Here is a 21250-nt window from a genome sequence, read left to right as displayed (position 1 = left end):
TAAACCAAGGATGCTCCTGCATCAAAGACCTAAGGAGAAAGGAAAGAAGAATGATAAGTCAAAACTAAGAGGGAGATCAAAATTTTCTAGAAAGTCCAAAGTCATTTGCTAGAATTGTGGTAAATCAGGTCACATCTGTAAGGACTGCAAATAAGAAAAAAAGAAGAAAAAGAAAAAGGTCGATTCTGATTCAGAGTTCGAGAAGGAAGACGATGATGCATTTATTGCAACTTTGGTAACTCATGCAGATAGTGATGCCTGGTTAGTTGACTTAGGTTCATCTTTTCATATGACTGCAAATAGAGATTGGTTTTTTGAATAGAAGAATTTAATGGAGGTAAGGTGTACTTGGGTGATGATTCATATTTAGACATTGTTGGTCTAGGTAAAGTAAGAATCAGTTTTATCAATGGTAAAATAAAAAGGATTAATGGTGTGCTGCATATCCCTGGTTTAAAACAAAATCTATTATTTGTGAGCAAACTGATAGATGTGGGTGTTGAGGTAGTCTTCTTTGAAGCAGGATGTAAGATGATTAAGGGTGCTATGGTAATTGCTATAGGTGTCATGTTCGACACTTTGTATAAGATAGATGCATACACTATTGAGTGCAATAGAACTTCTATAAAAAATAAATTTGTGGAAGATTCGAGGGTTTCACTTTCAGTAGATGGAAATGACTTTTGGGTACCTAAGGGTGTTCTTTGTTCTGAAGCAAAGTTACCTATAGAGAAGACTATGTTATGGCACCAGACGCTTGGCCACATTGGAGAAAAGGGTTTGAGGACCTTGAAAAAATAAAAACCTTGTTGAAGGTTTGAATGATTTTAATCTTGACTTTGATTTATGTGAGCATTGCATTTATGGAAAACAAAACCACGTTCAGTTTTACTCGAGTTCTCATAAAACTTGTGGTGTTTTTGGATCTTATTCAATATGATGTGTTTGATCCTATAGATGTTCCTTCAATTGGAAAATCCACATAATATGTTTCATTTATTGATAATTTTAGTAGAATTACATGGGTATATTTTATAAAGAGTAAATCTAAACTTTTCAGTTGATTTAAATAATTTAAAGCAATGGTTGAGTTGCAGAACGGAAAGAAAATTCAATGTTTGAGGACTGAAAATGGTGGTGATTTTTCTCTAACGATTTTGATAGATTCTGTAAAGACTATGGAATTAATAGACATAAGACAACTCTGTATTCTCCACAACAGAATGGAGTTTGCATAAAGAATGAATAGGATACTGATGGAGAAGGCTAGGAGTATGCTGAGTGGTGGTGGTCTAGAACAAAAGTTTTGGGCTGAATCTGTTGCCACTGCTTGCTACCTGATTAATAGGTCTCCTACATCAGCTATTGTTGATAAAACACCTATGGAAGCATGGTCAGATCACAAGCCTTCATTGAGACATCTTAGAGTTTTTGGTTGTGAGCCATATGCACATGTGCCAAAGGAGAAGTGGACAAAGTTGGAGAACAAGGTTGTGAAATTTATTTTTAGCGGGTACAGTTATGGTGTGAAAGGATATAAGCTTTGGGACCCTATTGCACAAAAGGTAAGTCATAGTAGAAGTGTTATTTTTAGAGAAATTAAGTCTCCTTCCGTTATATTGCAGCCATAATAAACAAAAAAGGAAGATGTGATTCAATTCCCTTCTACACTTGAAAGAGTTGAATCAAGACCATAGATAGGCAAGAAGTTGAGGAGAGCTCATCTAGCTCTGAATCTTCAGAAGAGAAGGAAGAACCTCCAACTCAACTTGTTCAAAGGTCTTCGAGACATAGAAAACCACCTGAAAGGTATTCACTTGGTGATTGGATATGTATTTTTTCTTTGAATACTAATGTGGATGAACCAAAATCTGTAGAAGAGGCATTAGGTATGAATGATGCAGAATCCTGAAAGATTGTTATGGAAGAAGAAATGGTAACATTGAAAAAGAATGATACATGGGATCTTGTACCATTTCCCGAAGGACATAATCTTGTTGGTTGAAAATGGGTGTTCAAGAAAAATATTGGTTCAAGTGGAATCATTGAAAAATATAAAGCAAGGTCAGTTGCAAAAGGCTACTCTTAGGTTGAGGGTGTTGATTATGGTGAGATATTTTATCCTGTTGCAAAAATGATATCCATTAGATTTTTGCTTTCTATTGTTGCTGCTTATGATTTAGAGGTTGAGCAAATGGATGTGAAAACTTCTTTTCTTCATGGTGATTTGGAGGAGGATATTTATATGACACAGTCGGAGCACTATGTGGTGAAAGGTAAAAGTAATTTGGTCTGTAAATTGAAGAAATCCCTATATGGCCTCAAACAGAGTCCTAGGATGTGGTACCATAAATTTGATACATATGTGTTGAGTTTGGGATTTGAGCGTTCTAAATCAGATCATTGTGTTTATTATAAATCTGATGGTGATCATTTCTTTTACATTACATTGTATGTTGATGATATGGTATTCATTGGTAAAGGAAAATGTATGATTTCAGAACTAAAGTCTCATCTTGCTGTTAAATTTGAAATGAAAGATCCTTGTGCAGCGAAACACATTCTTGGTATGGAAATTAGAAGAGATAGAGTGAACAAAAAGCTATGGATAGGCTAGGGTAAGTATGTGAATTCAATTTTACACAGGTTCAACCTGCAGGATTGTAGACCATCGGGTGTTCCTTTTACAGTTGGAACAAAATTATTTGTTTTAGATTGTCCTACATCCCCGTTGGAGATGGAAGATATGAGAAAAGTGCCTTAACGATTTGCAAGTGGAAGCTTGATGTATTCTATGGTCTGTACTAGACCAGACTTTGCCCAAGCAGTGGGAGTTTTGTCTAGATATATGCCCAATCTTGGTAGAGTTCATTGGGATGCAGTCAAAAGAGTCTTCAGATATTTGAAGGGTACCTCAGAGTATTCCTTGTGTTATCATAGTAATTTAGTTGGAGACATGATTTCCCTTGATATTCATGGTTATGTGGATTCAAACTGGGCAGGTGTTATTGATAGTATAAGATCCACCAGTGCTTATGTGTCTACTTTATTTGGTGGTGCAATTAGTTGGATGAGTAAGTGATAGGCTCTAGTTGCTTTGTCCACTACTTAAGCAGAGTATATGCCAGCTACTCATGCTTGTAAAGAGGCCATTTGGCTTAAGAGACCATGTTCATACATTGGAATAAAATAAGGAGTTGTGACACTTTATTGTGATAGTTAGAATGTGATCTGCCTAGCTAAGAACTCGACATTTCATGTCCGAACCAAACACATTGATGTTCAGTATCATTTTGTAAGAGATATGGTCGAAGATAGCACAGGAAGCTGGTTAAGGTAAAAAATTTGATGAATGTTGTAGATTCTCTAACTAAGGTTGTGAGCACAAGTTCGTTCAAATGGTGCTTAGATTCTATGGGCCTCATTGCCCCTAGCAATTGATTCACTATGTTGATACTCCCTTTGCTCTTGCAAGGTGTTCGAAAAGTGAAAGATTTGTTGGGAAAATGGTGTCTCAACCTTGCATTCACATGAGGTTACTAGTGATATTAAGTTTTCAGTTGAGCACTAAATGGTACAAAATTCTCCTCGAAGCTTTTGGTTGGCTAGATAAGCATTCCGTTAAAGTTATGTTGCAAGATCACAACTAGTTTTGAAGATATTAAATTTTCTGTTTTGGAGGGGTCTAATGAAAGGTTTAAATTTGATTTTGAGGAATGTAGAGGCCCCAAAATGCCCTAAAAAGTGGGTGTAAATGACATAGTGATTTATTAGGCAATAGAGAACTTCGTGAGCCTTTCAGTGCTTCAAATGGTCTGTCAATAGGACACACAGTTCTCAAGTTATGGCCTCCTAAGGTTTGTACTCCTGAAATAGGAAATATAAAATACATCGGACATATAAATGAGTTGTAAAAGTAAGGGACACGTGTTGATGTGTGTTTTAACATGTCACATGGCATTTAGAAGGGAGATAAGGTCGACTACACCTTATTGGGTGGTTTTAGCCCATGGTTTTGTAATACCGTTTGACAGTTTCTTGTATTGTATTTCCTATATATGAGGTGTGTGAGATAAAGGTTGTGTGTAAGAGCCTTATGGCTATTGAGTTACCTCTGAATATCTAATTAGTGGTACTTCTGTGAAGAGCATACATTGTTGAGTGTAATAACACTTCTATAAAAAGTAAATCTGTGGAAGATTCGAGGGTTTCACCTTCAGCAGATGGAAATGGCTTTTGGGTACCTAAGGGTGCTCTTTCTTCTAAAGCAAAGTTACATGTAGAGAAGACTATTTTATGGCACCAGAGGCTTGGCCACATTGGAGAAAAGGGTCTAAGGACCTTGAAAAATAAAAACCTTGTTGAAGGTTTGAATTATTGTAATCTTTACTTTGATTTCTATGAGCATTGCATTTATGGAAAAAAAAACCACGTTTAGTTTTTCTCGAGTTCTCATAAAACTTGTGGTGTTTTGGATGTTATTTAATCTGATGTGTTTGGTCTTGTAGATGTTCCTTCGATTGGAAGATCCACATATTATGTTTCATTTTTTGATGATTTTAGTAGAATGACATGGGTATATTTTCCAAAGAGTAAATCTAAAGTTTTTAGTTGATTTAAAGAATTTAAAGCAATGATTGAGTTGCAGACTAGACAAAAAATTAAATGTTTGAGGACTGAAAAATGGCGGTGAATTTTTCTTTAATGATTTTGATAGATTCTGTAAAGACTGTGGCATTAAAAGATAGAAGACGACTCTATATTCTCCACAACAGAATGGAGTTGCAGAAAGAATGAATAAAGGGATTTGATGAACTGAGTTCATGTTCATTTACATTGATGTGAAATCTAGTTCTAGGAAATGGAGAAATTATTTTGAGACCTTGCCTTATGATAATTAAAAAAAATAAAAAAGCATGAAATGATGAAAAATTAAAAATACACAATCCAAATTTAATTTAAATATAGAAAGGGATAATAAGAGTCACCAACCTATCATTTCCCAAATGCTTGTTCTTAAATAAATTACCAAAGATGCATCTAAAATAGAAATAAAATTTGAGGGATATGTTAATATATACTAATATAAGTATATAAAAATAAAAGGCTTGAAGACCAAGCTTTAAAAAATATAAAAAAATCATAAGAGTATCATAAAATACAAAATAAATAGAAACATGTCATATACTCCAATAAATGTCTTATGTCATTATATATTGACCAAACACGTACCAAACAATAATCCATTGAATTATAAGAACTACTACAAATGAATAGAAACTACCTACATATAGGCCCTCTTGAAATAGAAATGTTAATATTGATTATTTATATGATTAAATTTGATCCAAGTTCTCATTTTCTTTTCATTGAAAAATTGCCACTATCTTTTGTGGATTCTATAATATTTCAAAAGTGGATTTAATTTTTTTTAACTTTCTTGTTGAAATGAGATAATTCTCTACAATAAGTTTTATTACATGACCATAGATATAACTTGGGTTAATCAAAAATAAATAAATATAAACAAATATACCATGTATAACAAATTAACATTCTCTCTAGTATCACATAGGTAGAGAATAGACCTCGTAACCTCGTACCTACCACGAAAAGCTCTTATGAACTGAGTCAAGTACCCCAATAGAAATTACAATTTAAATACATACATGTACGCCCTGTTAAAATGGTAACACTAATGTTATTATCTATATGATTGAATTGATCCTTATCATTTTCTACCTATTACAAAAGATGAAATTGAAAAATAAGAAATAAAAAATTAAAAAATTGCCAATATCTTTTGTGGATTCTATATACTATTTCAAGTGATTTTTTTATTTTTATTTTTTAATTTCTTGTTAAAATTAGATAATTCTAGTCATGGTTCATGACAAGACCATAAATATAACTTGAATTAAATATAAACAAATATACCATGTATAACATATTAACATTCTCACTAATATCATATAGAAAGAGACTAGACCTCGTAACCTCATACCTACCAGAGCTACCACAAAAAGCTCTTATCAACTATGCCGAGTTCTCCACTCTAAAAAAACAACTCTATAAAAATAAATAAATAAATAAATAAAGAAATATTCTTTTATCACATAGGTAGAAACTAGACCTCGTAAGCTTGTACCCTTTTATGGATTCTATATACTATTTCAAGTAGATTTTTTTTCAAATTTCTTTTTAAAATGAGATAATTTTGGTCATGTTTTATGACATAACCATAAATATAACTTGAATTACATATAAACAAATATATCATGCATAGCATATTAATATTATCTCTTCTCTCTAATATCGCATTGATATAGACTAGACCTTGTAACCTCGTACCTACCACAAAAAGCTCTTACCATTTGAATCAAGTGCACTACTCTAAAAAGAAACTCTATAAAAATAAATAAATATTCTTTAATATCACATAAGTAAAGACTAGACCTCGTAAGTGTTGGGAAAATGGTGTCTCAACCTTGCATTTATATGAGGTTACTATTTATAGTAAGTTTTCATTTGAGCACAAAATGGTGCAAAATTTTTCCCGAAGCTTATAGTTGGCTAGATAAGCATTCTGGTAAAGTTACATTGCAGGATCACAACTAGTTTTGAAGATATTAAATTTTTCCTTTGGAGGGGTCCAATGAAAGTTTTAAATTTGATTTTGAGGACTTTAGACACCCCAAAACACCTTGAAAAGTGGGTGTAAATAGTGTAGGGTTTTATGAGGAAATAGAGAACTTCGTGAGCTTTCTAGTGCTTCAAACGACTTGTCAATATGACACACGACTCTCAAGTTATGGCCTCCGGAAGTTTGTACTCCTGAAATAAGAAATATAAAATACATCAGACACATAAATGAGTTGTAAAAGGGAGAGACACGTTCTGATATGTGTTTTAACACGTGACAGAGCATCTAGAAGGGAGATAAGGTTGGCTACATCTTAGTGGGTGGTTTTAGCCCATGGTTTTGTAATACCGTTTGACGGGTTCTTGTATTGTATCTCCTATATATGAGGTGTGTGAGATAGAGGTTGTGTGTAAGAGTCTTATGGCTATTGAGTTACCTCTGAATATCTGATTAGTGGTACTCCTGTGAAGAGCTTGCTCTGTAAGTATATTGTAATCTATTTTGATTGCTGAATAATATATTGGGTAGCTTTTGGAGTGTGGGGTTTTCCCCACGTAAATCACTGAAATGTGGTATGAATGTTATTTATGAGTATTTATGTTAAGTTTCTGTAACTATTGTTTTTGATCTATAAAATTTTTTGCATTACCCTCCTCTCAAGGTTAGTGTAGGAAGTTGTTTCACTACTTAACTTCCTTACAAGAGGTCTGAGAGCTTGATCACCTTTGGTTTCAGTTGTGGGCTGTTGGGTTTTTTTGAACTAATCTAGGTTTGAGTGGGAGCTTGTGCAGAAGACACTTTTGATCTTGTTATAGGAATATTTCAGATGGCAAGTTCGTCAAGGAAAATATAGGTGGAGAAATTTAATGGAACAAATTTTGAGATGTGAAAGCTGAAGATGGAAGATCTGCTAATAGATCAAGATCTATGAGATGTTGTTGATGTGAATGTCCAAAGGCCCTTAGATCCTACTTTGATGGCTCAGTATGATGTTATGGACCAAAAAGCCAATGGTCTAATCAGACTCTATTCTGATCAATGTCCACGAAGAAAACATTGCAAAGAAGCTATGGACTAAGCTTGGTGAAATGTATCAAGCAAAATCTTTTTTAAATCAGATTTTTTTGAGGAAATTGTATTCCTTGAAGATGGAAGATGATGGACAAATTGCAGAACACCTGGAAGCATACAATATGTTCTTGGCTCAATTATTATCTATCGGTGTTAAGATGAACGAAGAGGAAAAATGCTAGATCTTTCTTTGTTCTTTGCCTGATTCATGGGATTCTCTTGTTATGGCTATCGGTAGTACTTTTGTTGTTTTGAAGATTGAAGATGTGGTGGATGCCCAACTTGGTGAAAAAATGTGGAGGAAGGTATCCCTCAGTTCAAAGGAAGCCCTAACTATTTGTGGAAGACCTAAGGAGAAAGGCAAGAAGAATGAGAAGCACGATAAGTTTAAATCAAGAGGGAGATCAAAATCTCCTGGAAAGTCCAAAGTCATTTGCTAGAATTGTGGTAAACTAGGTCACATCTGTAAAGACTATAAAGAAGAAAAGAAGAAGAAAAAGAAAAAGGTCGATTTTGATTCTGAGTCTGAGAAGGAAGATGGTGATGCATTTATTGCAGCTTTGGCAATTCATGCAGGTAATGATGCCTGGTTAATTGACTTAGGTGCATCTTTTCATATGACTGAGAATAGAGATTGGTTTTCTGAATATGAAGAATTTAATGTAGGTAAGGTGTACTTGGGTGATGATTCACATTTAGACATTGTTGGTTGAGGTAAAGTTAGAATCAGGTTTTTTGATGGTAGAATAAAAAGGATTAATGGTGTGCTGCATATCCCTGGTTTAAAATGAAATTTGTTATTTGTGAGCAAATTGATAGATGTAGGTGCGAAGGGAGTCTTTCCTAAAGCAGGATGTAAGATGATTAAGGGTGCTATGGTAATTACTAGATGTGTTAGGTTCAACACTTTGTATAAGCTATATGCATACACTATTGAGTGTAATAGCACTTCTGTAAAAAGTAAATTTGTGGAAGATTTGAGGGTTTCACCTTCAGTAGATGAAAATGGCTTTTGGGTACCTAAGGGAAGCTCTTTCTTCTGAAGCAAAGTTATTAGGAGAGAAGACTATGTTATGGCACCAGAGGCGTGGCCACATTGGAGAAAAGGGTCTAAGGACCTTGAAAAATAAAAACCTTGTTGAAGGTTTGAATGATTGCAATCTTGACTTTGATTTATGTGAGCATTGCATTTATGAAAAACAAAACCGCGTTCAGTTTTACTCGAGTTCTCATAAAACTTGTGGTGTTTTTAATCTTATTCATTATGACATGTTTGGTCCTATAGATGTTCCTTTGATTCAAAAATCTACATATTATGTTTCATTTATTGATGGTTTTAGTAGAAGGACATGGGCATATTTTATGAAGAGTAAATATGAAGTTTTTAGTCAATTTAAAGAATTTAAAGCAATGGTTGAGTTGTAGACTGGAAACAAAATTAAATTTCTGAGGACTAATAATGGTGGTGAATTTTGATCTAATGATTTTGATAGATTCTGTAAAGACCGTGGCATTAACAAACAAAAGATAACTCTCTATTGTCCACAACAGAATGGAGTTGCGGAAAGAATGAATAGGAGGTTGATGGAGAAGTATAGGAGTAGACTAAGTGGTGGTGGTCTAGAATAAAAGTTATGGGCTGAAGCTGTTGTCACTTCTTGCTACCTATTTAATAGTTCTCCTACATCAACTCTTGTTGATTCAACACCTATGGAAGAATGGTCAGGTCACACGCCTTCATTTAGACATCTTAGAGTTTTTGGTTGCGAGGAATATGCACATGTGTCAAAGGAGAAGTGGACAAATTTGGAGAACAAGCTGTGAAATGTATCTTCATTTGGTATAATTATGGTGTGAAAGGATACAAGCTTTGGGACCTTGTTGCACAAAAGGTGATTCATAGTAGAAGTGTTATTTTTAGAGAAATTAAGTCTCCTTCTGTTACATTGCAGCCATAATAGACTAAAAAGGAAGATGTGATTCAATTCCCTTCTATACCTAAAAGAGTTGAATCAAGACCCCTAGATAGGCAAGAAGTTGAGGAGAGATTGTTGGAATTACATTAAGAAAGATTGTTGATATTCAATAAGGATATTGAGAAGGTTGTTGAATATTATTGATATAACTAAAGAAGGATGATAACTATCTTTATAACATTATTTTGTCATTGATGTCCAGAAATTGATTATCTGATTCAGTATGATGTTGCCATATCTTGAGAAGATTGATTAGAAGAGAATTAAGATGTCGGTAAAAGACACGGAAAGAATGTGATGAATAAAGGGAGGAATAAGTTATTCAATGGGCAACTATTACCGAGTTAGACAATGATGAGATCATGATGTTTAGATTGTTTTGATATCCTACATATGTTGTTGATTGTAAGGTTAATAATATACTATGCAACCGAGAAAGGAACCTAGTCGGCAAACCCTAAGGAACCTAGTCGGTAAACCCTAAGGTTATCGATATCGGTTAATGAAGGCAAAATGTGTACCGAGTAAAGTTTAGTATTTACCGAGTTACAACCAAGTTATGACAGTGCACATGGGATGGATAAAAGCATTATTTAATGAAGGACAATGATTAACTAGAGATGATTAAATGATTGGTATGTTGTGAATGAAGTTTGTTAAGGATCTATAGCGAAGGAAAATCAACAGAAAGATCTACAACGCAGATTGAACCACAATAACCCTGTGCAAGTTCCAAGATGGGAATGTAAGTCCTGAGGTAAGCTAAAATATTTTCAGATCAGAAGGATACATTGAACCTAGTCAAGTTTGAAGTTTTGATGGCTAAGATTGATCATGGGAAATGTGATCAAGGAGATTAAGCAGTTAGCAATTGTTTATAAATAAGGAATTGTTGATAAACAATGAATGCGGGCAAGTGTAAGCACATGGATGCTTCATAGTGATTACCGAGCACAGAAGCTTGAAGACCTATTTGAATAATAGAGTAGAAAGCCTAGCAGAGGGACAAGATAAGTCCTATGACTAAATTGTTTTGAGCAAATAAGAATCTGCTTTAGCATTTTAGATGTGAAGTTGTAGATAAATTTTTATTATTGTTATTTTGTAAGTGACAAAAAATCTCTTAACCGAGTGGACTTAACAGTCTTATATGTAAACCCTCTAGCAAGGTAACATTCTAAGTGAGTGTTTGAAATCCTTTAACAAGGTCACTTCTAACAAAGTGAAGATCCTAACAGATCTGAGGGAAATCCCTTAACTGGGTCACATCTAGCAATGTGTTTGTAATCTTTAACAGGATTTTCTTTTAACCGAGCATACTCTAGAAGAGTATATTTCTTAGTGGGTCCAAAATCCCACAGTGGTTTTTCCCTATTTGGGTTTTCACGTTAAATCTGGTGTTATGAGTGTTGTTATGATTATGTGTTCTTAAGTTTGCATGTTTAACAATTTTTGGTTAAGTTGCTGAAGTATATGTTACCGAGGTTGAATCTGTTGATTTTATGGAAGTTTAAGTTTGTATGATTCACCCCCCCATCTCATCTTGTTAGCTATTGGCATTTGTACTTTACATCAAGTATCATAACTAACAATTGGTATCAAAGCTTTGGACTCCAGAAGATAAAGTTTAAAGATACTTGAGGCAAAGATCCGAAGATGTATAAAAGGGATGCACCGAAGCTGAACAAGTCAAGTTTCTCCACATGGCAGAAAAGGATGAAGCTACATTTATTAGGAATTGGAGAATATGTAATATATTATCTGGAGAGTGATTACATTGCACCAAGCACTAACCCTATGACCTTGGAAGATATTAAGGCAAAGCAAGAACATATTCAAGCAATGATTGAAATGACATCAACATTGATTGACTCAGAGTTTAATGATCTAGAAGGCTGCAATGATGCAAAAGCAATGTGGACTAAGCTCACATCTATGTATGGAGGTGATGAACATGTTCAAAGAGAAAAAGTAGATGGTCTAATAGGACAACTTGATTCCATGAGGATGAATGAAGGTGAGAACATAACCCAATACAATACAAGACTAAAGGAGATTGTCAATCAAATTAAAGGAGCAAGTGGAACTATTGAAGAAGAGGATATAACAAGTAAGTTGTTGAGAACCCTTCTAAAAGCTTATGCTATTTGAGTCTTAGTAATCAATGAGTTGAGGTCTGTACCTAACATGCTAGTTTCTTTGGATGCTACTATTGGTAAGCTACATGCATTTGAATTAAGTAATTTTGATAATAGTGGGTCTTCAGTAAATAAAGTAGAATCTGCATTCAGTTCTTTTCATATTGGTGAATCTGATGATTACAATGATAGAATAAGTACTCTGAAGGAGATCATAGTGGAGCAAGTGAAATATTTCGCATGAACATGGAAAAAGTGCACAAACCGTATGAGGAAATCAAGAAGCAAGAAGAATTTGAAGCATTATTAGCCAGAAGGTTACCGAGAGGAAAAGGTAAGTATAAAGGAAAGCCACCTTTAAAATGTTTCAATTGTGATAAAATAGGACACATGGCTTCTAACTGCCCTGATAAAGAATATAGTGAAAAGAGAGAATACCGAGATAATAGGTAGAACGATAACCAATACAGAGGACACCGAGACTTCAGAAGGAGAGATAGAAAGACATGTCTAGTAGCTGATGAGGAATCCAACGATGACAAATCTGATGAAACTAATACTGAGGAAGTTGTTTATGTGGCTATTAAAGATGGATCTGATGAGGAAAGGTATGAAGAAAAAGCCCTAATATCTCACATAAATAATAATGATTCTTGGATCATAGATAGTGGATGCTCACATCATATGACAGGTGATAAACACAAGTTTGTTAAATTAGAAGACTATGATGGAGGCTATATAAGATTTTGTAATGATGCACCATGTCTAGTAAAAGGTAAAGGATCTATAACACTTCTTGACAATGCTAAATGTGATGATGTATACTGGGTTGAAGGTTTGAAATACAATTTGTTGAGTGTAGCACAACTAAACAATATAGGATGTCGAATAGAATTTCAGAAAGGAATTGTCAAAGTTCATGACAAGCATGGAAAGTTAGTTGCTACCGGGACACAAACAAAAGGTAACACATTTCATCTTGACTCAAATCGGAACAAGTGTCTTTATGCGAAGATAGATGATACCTAGTTATGGCATAAAAGGTTTTTTCATGTAAATTTTGATAATCTAATCAAAATAAGTAAGAAGCACTGAGTAAGAGGACTATCAAGTCTTGAAAAACCCAAGAATGCTATGTGCCGAGGATGCGAGATGGGTAAGATGACAAGATCAAGCTTTACAAGTAAGTCCTACACTTCTAAAGGAATTTTAGATCTAGTACACACTGATCTTTGTGGTCCTATGAAAGTTCAAAGTTATTATGGTGATAAATATTTCATATTATTTATGGATGATTACTCAAGGATGATGTCAGTTATGTTTTTAAAAGAAAAATCATAAGCTTTTCAAATGTTTAAATGGTACAAGGCAAGAGTTGAAAATGAAACAAGAAGACAACTAAAATGTCTTAGATCTAATAGAGGAGGAGAATTCACTTCTGATGAATTTAACTTATGCTACAATGATCATGGTATAAAGAGGCAAGTATCTACACCGAGAACACCTAAGCAAAATGGGATAGCCTAGAGAAGAAACAGATCAATTGTGGATTGTGCAAGAACCTTGATGATAGAAAAGTGGGTACCTCAAACATTTTGGAGAGAAGCAATCAGCACTGTAGTTTACACCCTGAACCGAGTTCAACTAAAGAAAGTTACTATGAAGACACCATATGAGATCTGGTATGAGAAGAAACCTAACGTAAGCTACTTTAAAATCTTTGGAAGTAGATGCTATGTTCACAAAGATGACAGAAATGGAAAGTTTGATCAGAAAAGTGAAGAAGGAACATTTCTTGGTTATTCTTCTAGAAGTAAAGCATTTAAATGTCTGATGAAATCATCTAACAAAATAGTGGAAAGTGCAAATGTGAAAATTGATGAATTTGCAGAAATAAATGATGAAGGAAATTCCAAAGAACCAAAAGATTATGAAGAATTTGCTTATGTTCAACTGAGAAGTACTACCGAGAAAGCTGCTGAAGAAAATGAAGATAATGTCCAATTACCGAGTGATGAAGAAGATCATACAAAACCTACCGAGCCTATATTAGTCAAGTATGTCAGAAGACATCATGCATCAAGTCAGATTATAGGAGATAAGGATGGTCCAGTGATGACAAGAAACAAACTGAGACAGAACACATGTCTGATTTCTGAATTTGAACCAAGAATAGTGAAAGAGGCATTTAACAGTGAAGATTGGGTAAATGCTATGATAGAAGAAATTGATCAAATCAAGAAGAATGACACATGGACACTAATCCCAAGACCAAAGGACAAAAATATAATCAGTACCAAGTGGATTTTTAGAAACAAGCTAAATGAAAAAGGTGAGGTCATTCACAACAAAGCAAGACTAGTTTGTAAAGGTTATGCTCAAGAAGAAGGAATAGATTATGGTGAAACTTTTGCACCAATGGCTAGACTTGAGGGAGTAAGAATATTGTTGGCATATGCTTCTTTCAAAAATTTCAAGGTATATCAAATGGATGTTAAATCTGCATTTTTGAATGGTATACTAGAAGAAGAAGTTTACATTGAACAACCTGAAGGATTTGTTGAAGACAAGAGTAAAGATCAGGTATGCAAACTGAACAAAGCTTTATATGGTCTGAAACAAGCATCTAGAGCATTGTATGAAAGATTGCACTCTTATTTAATCAAGATTGGTTTTATAAGGACAAGTGAAAACAACAATATGTACATGAAGAAAGATGAGGACAATGGAATACTGATCTCAGCCATATTTGTTGATGACATTATATTTTGTGGTAATGACTCCATATGCAAGAACTTTGGAAATGAAATGTGCAAAGAATTTGAGATGTCACTAATCAGTGAGATAAAGTATTTTATAGGTTTACAGATATTGCAAATGAAAGATGAGATTTTCATTACTCAATCCAAGTACATAAAGGAAATCTTGAAGAATTTTGGAATGGAGGATTCTAAACCAGTAAGTACTCTTATGACTACTAATTGTAAATTATCAAAGAATGATGAATTTACATCTGTTGATAAGACACTTTACCGATCTATAATTGGAAAATTGCAATATGTTGTGCATAGTAGACTAGCTATAGCACATGCAGTAGGTATTGTAGCAAGATTCTTTGCAGATCCTAAAGAAACTCATATGACAACAATCAAGAGAATTTTTAGATACCTGAGAGGCGCTGAAGATTATGGCTTAGTATATGAAAAGAGGAATAATTTTGATTTAAAAGTTTATACTGATGCTGATTGGGCAGGCAAAATAGATGACAGGAAAAGCACAAGTGGTGGAGCTTTCTTTTTGGGAGAAAGACTAGTAAGTTGGCTTAGCAAGAAACAAGGATGTATTTCTCAATCTACAGCAGAAGCTGAATATGTTGCTGCAGCATTGAATTGTACCAATATAGCATGGATCAAACAATTGTTGGAAGGTATAAATGAGAAAGTTACCAAGCTAGTAACTATATTCTGTGATAATACTAGTGCCATTAACATTTAAAAGAATCTAGTAATGCACTCTAAGACAAAGCATATATCTATAAAGTATCATTATCTCAGAGAAGAAGTTCAAGAGAAGAAAGTTGTGCTGGAATATATCAGTTCAAAGGAGCAATTAGCAGACATCTTCACCAAGCCATTTCCAAGGGACACTTTTGAGTATCTTAGAAGCAAGTTAGGGGTCCTACCCCTATCTTCTACTCACTGACCAAGTTCGGTGAAAGCATCAATTCGATGAATCTATAGAATATTATGTGTGGATTGATGCTGATTTATGCACTTTAGGAGGTCACCTAAAGGTGTGCAAAAAAAATATGAATAGAGACAAGTTGCTCTGATCGAGACTGAGATGTTACACAGCAAGGCAAATCACTTCACAAAGGAAGGAATCATGATTTAGTTCTTTTACTTTTTGGCATTGTTGTCAAAGGGGGAGAAGACTAAATGGTTGCAAGACTAAATGGTTGACTGCATGATAAAGCCCTGAATGATGGAAATAACAGAAGACTAATGAGAGGGGGAGTAGATTGCAAAATGGAGAAGACTTCAGAAGACAACAGATCAGGGATAACAGGGGAAGTCTAACATCAATCTGAATCTGAATCAATTTGAATATCTTGTTGGCATTAGCATTTAATTGTTGGTTTTGCCATCAATGCCAAAGGGGGAGATTGTTGGCATTACAGTAAGAAAGATTGTTGATATTCAATAAGGATATTGAGAAGGTTGTTGAAGATTATTGATATAATTGAAGAAGGATGATAACTATCTTTATAACATTATTTTGTCATTGATGTCAAGAAATTGATTATCTGATTCAGTATGATGTTGCCATATCTTGAGAAGATTGATTAGAAGAGAATTAAGATGTCAGTAAAAGACACAGAAAGAATGTGATGAATAAAGGGAGGAATAAGTTATTGAATGGGCAACTATTACCGAGTTAGACAATGATGAGAGCATGATGTTTAGATTGTTTTGATATCCTACATATGTTGTTGATTGTAAGGTTAATACTATACTATGCAACCGAGCAAGGAACCTAGTCGGTAAACCCTAAGGTTATCGATATCGGTTAATGAAGGCAAAATGTCTACCGAGTAAAGTTTAGTATTTATCGAGTTACAACCAAGTTATGACAGTGCGCATGGGAAGGATAAAAGCATTATTTAATGAAGGACAATGATTAGCTGGAGATGTATAAATGATTGGTATGCCGTGAATGAAGTTTTTTAAGGATCTATGGCGAAGGGAAATCAGCAGAAAGATCTACAACACAAATTGAACCGCAATAACCTTGTGAAAGTTCCAAGATGGGAATGCAAGTCCCGAGGTAAGGTAAAACATTTTCAGATCGGAAGGATACATTGAACCTAGTCAAGTTTGAAGTTCTAATGGCTAAGATTAATCATGGGAAATGTGATCAAGGAGATTAAGCAGTTAGCAATTGTTTATAAATAAGGAATTGTTGATAAACAATGAATGCGGGCAAGTGTAAGCAAAGGTATGCTACATAGTGATTACCGAGCACAAAATCTTGAAGACCTATTTGAATAAAAGAGTAGAAAGCCTAGAAAAGGGACAAGATAAGTCCTATGACTAAATTGTTTTGAGCAAATAAGAATCTGCATTAGCATTTTAGATGTGAAGTTGCAGATACATTTTTATTACTATTATTTTGTAAGTGACGAAAAGTCTCTTAACCGAGTGGACTTAATAGTCTTATATGTAAACCCTCTAGCAAGGTAACATTCTAAGTGAGTGTTTGAAATCCTTTAACAAGGTCACTTCTAACAAAGTGAAGATCGTAACAGATCTGAGGGAAATCTTTTAACCGGGTCAGATCTAGCAATGTGTTTGTAATCTTTAATAGGATTTTCTTTTAACCGAGCATACTCTAGAAGAGTATATTTCTTAGTGGGTCCTAAATCCCATAGTGGTTTTTCCCTATTTGGGTTTCCATGTTAAATCTGGTGTTATGAGTGTTGTTATGATGATGTGTTCTTAAGTTTGCATGTTTAACAGTTTTTGGTTAAGTTGTTGAATTATATGTTACCGAGGTTGAATCTATTGATTTTATGGAAGTTTAAGTTTGTATGATTCACCCCCCCCTCTCATCTTGTTAGCTATTGGCATCTGTACTTTACATCAAGTATTAGAACTAACAATCGTCTAGGTCTAAATCTTCAAAAGAGGAGGAAGAACCTCCAACTTAGCTTATTCGAAGGTCTACAAGACTTAGAAAATGACCCGACAGGTATTCACCTGATGATTGGAGATGTATTTTTGCTTTGAATACTAATGTGGATGAACCAAAATTTATAGAAGAGGCATTAGGTATGAATGATGTAGACTCCTAGAAGATTGTTATGGAAGAAGAAATGAAAGCTTTGAAAAAGAATGATACATGGGATCTTGTACTATTGCCTAAAGGATGAAAGCTTGTTGGTTGCAAATGGGTGTTCAAGAAAAAGATTGGTTCAAATGGAAGCATTGAAAAGTATAAAGCAAGGTTGGTTGCAAAATGTTACTTTCAGGTTGGGGGTGTTGATTATGGTGAGATATTTTCTCCTGTTGTAAAAAATGACATTGATTAGATTTTTGCTCTCTATTGTTGCTTCTTATGATTTAGAGGTTGAGCAAATGGATGTGAAAATGACTTTCCTTCATGGTGATTTGGAGGAGGATATTTATATGACATGACCAAAGCACTATGTGGGGAAAGGTAAAAGTAATTTGTTCTATAAATTAAAGAAATCCCTGTATGGCCTCAAACAGAGTCCTAGGATGTGGTACCGGAAATTTGATACATATGTTAACAACAATGAAGAAGGAAGACTGAGAGGGGGGGGTGAATCAGTCTTTACTGGATCTAGAAAATTAAACTTCAAACTAAGAACTGATAAAATGCAACAATACTCAGATAACCAAATTAACAACACAACACACAACACCAAATTTTTTGACGTGGAAAACCCGGTTAAGGGAAAAACCATGATGGGAACCTACCCATAGTAAGATGATACTCTGCAGTAGTATGTGAAAATATTACAATAGGGAATGCACATACTTTCAAGTACACTTCCTAAAGCTCATTGCTCAAAAGATATTTTCCCTAAAGGCTAAAACCCTTAGGGAAGTCTCATTGACTTACAATATGATTCAGACTACAATCCAGAAGGAATGAACTGCAAAGATAGCATCTACAAATGCCTAATGACAGTTCTGATTAAGAACACTTGTCTTCTCTGCAACACCAAACTCACCTCAACACCTTGTTGAATGATATATCCTTGTTTACACTTTCATCTCTCTCTAATAATGCAGACACAATACCAACACACAAATTACATAAGCATCTCACCTATATATACAAATCATCAACCTTGATAACAAGGTCGGCTAAACCCTCAACCCTCATCTTACAATTATAAAAATTACATTGCATGATACAAAGATCGACAACCAAACCAATATTATGTTTTTCATTACATAGCATGGACCTAATTTGAATACCCAAATGATCACATCCACCAAAAATCCCGCTAAGACCAACTGCAACACGCTTCACCATTATGAATATAACATAACACAAAAATAATTACCGGTTCATAGAAATCACCAAAATTGACACAACGATCAATGCGGATGGCCAAAACAAATAGGACATGACTAGGAAACACCAACAAGCATGTTAGAATCATCACCAACAGCTACACCAACACCACTTATCAAATCGTCATCGATCAACATTAGGAAGCTCAAGAACACAACCAATCAACAACTGTCATGAAGAAAGATAACTTGCGGGGTACCAAATCATGAACCATCTGAAATGAAGATTCAAAAGATCATCCAAGCCAATATCCCAAATTCTTAGCACAAGATTTGATCATACCGAAATATACCAGAGGAAGTACTGCATTCTACAAAACAGTGATCAACAAAACCAAATTATAAAACTAGATCAAAAAATCTTCCCAAACTCATTGGAATAGATCACATGAATATGTTGACATCAATGACAACAAAATATCCTAGTAGCAACAATTATCAACTAAATCCAACAATATCCCCAATAATCCAACAATCTCCCCCTTTGGCATTGATGGCAACATATGAATGTGAAAAACAATCAATGCAAAGAAAGAAGATATCATCAACAAACTCCCCCTAAGATCAAGATAGGTAAAGCCACATGATCTCTCTCCCCCTTTGACATTCAACTAAATCAACAGACTACTCTAGCAAAGGAGCAACATCAACTCATTAATACGGATAAAAGAAAAAGACTCTGAATTCCACCGGATCGATGCAACTCAATGTATCTAGCTCTCATCAGGAGGGGCAGATACCCCTAACTTGTCTCTCAAATAGACAAATGCATCTGCAAGCAAAGAATTAGTAAAAATATCAGCAATTTTTTCCTTTGTAGATACATATTCTAGTTTCACCTTCTGTTCAGTGACTTGCTCTCTCAAATAGTTATATTTGATTGATATATGTTATCTTTGAATGTTGCACTAGATTCTTTGACATGTTTATAGCACTGTAATTATCACAGTAAATGACAGTAGGTTCATCATGAATAATTCTGATATCTTTCAACATTTGCTTCATCCAAACTATTTGAGTGCAATTACTAGCAGCAACAATGTACTCAGCTTCAACAATAGATAGAGACATTGAATCTTGTTTCTTACTAGCCCATGAGACCAAATTCTTACCTAAAAAGAATGCTCCACCGGTAGTACTCTTCCGATCATCTACATCACCAACCCAATATGCATCAGTGTAGGCACACAATATGAAATCACCATTCTTTGGATACCATAAATCATAATCCTCATTTCCCTTTATATATCTGAATATCCTTTTGACAGTAGTGACATGACTTTCCTTCAGATCAGCTTGATATCTAGCAACCATACATACAACATGCATAATGTTAGGCCTAGTCTAAGTGAGATATAATAGTCCACCAACCATAGATTTATACAAGCTCTTATTAGCTTTAGGATATTCATCATTTTTAGACAATTTACAACCAGTCACCATAGGATTTCCAACCGGTTCGGAGTCATCTAATCCAAACTTCTTCAACAATTCCTCCACATACTTATTTTGTGATATGAATATACCTTTCTCTATCTGTGCAATCTGCAAACCTAAGAAAAATTTCATCTCACCAATCATAGACATATCAATTTCTTTTTGCATATCACTGGTGAACATCATACTCATATCATTACCACCACCAAAATAATGTCATCAACAAAGACTTCAATAATCAAAATGTTATTGTAGACACCTAAAAATATTTCATTGATCATGTGCTAATTATTCGTCTAATTGATTAAATAATTCTTTAACTATTTAATTAATTTAATTAATATTATTCTTCGAATTTCATATTTCCTCATCATCTTACTAATTATTTTATTTTATATTCTTTCATCATTTAATCATTTTAACCATTTTCTAATGTTAATTAAATATTTATTATTTAAGGAATGATAATTAAATATTAAATATTTAATAAGCGAATGGCGGCGTTTGGAGGCAGCAGGAGCGACAGCGACAGCAGGAGCAGGGATGCCGATATGCGAGGTTTGGGCGTTCAAGCTGTGAAGATTCCAAATCAAAACAAAGTCTCTCCAAAGATCAGTTCATGGAGTGATGAAGCAAATATTGCCTTTCCCATTGAAGCAGGTAGGATTCAACCCTCTCAGAAATCGACTAATTCTAGGAGAAAAGAAATTTTCCATGGAGATAGATATTCCAGACCGTGGATGAATTATAGAAATTTGTATTCGAGTGGCAACCAGTGCCCTATTGACCCACTAAAATGGAAGGAAAATAGTTTCATCTGGAATAACAAAGGTTGGTTTTGCAAGGCCAAGTATCCTGCTTCCGAGTTTCCCTGAA

Source organism: Cryptomeria japonica, chromosome 8 (assembly GCF_030272615.1).
Source record: "Cryptomeria japonica chromosome 8, Sugi_1.0, whole genome shotgun sequence".
NCBI lineage: Eukaryota > Viridiplantae > Streptophyta > Pinopsida > Cupressales > Cupressaceae > Cryptomeria > Cryptomeria japonica.
Note: the sequence above shows the minus strand (reverse complement) of the source record.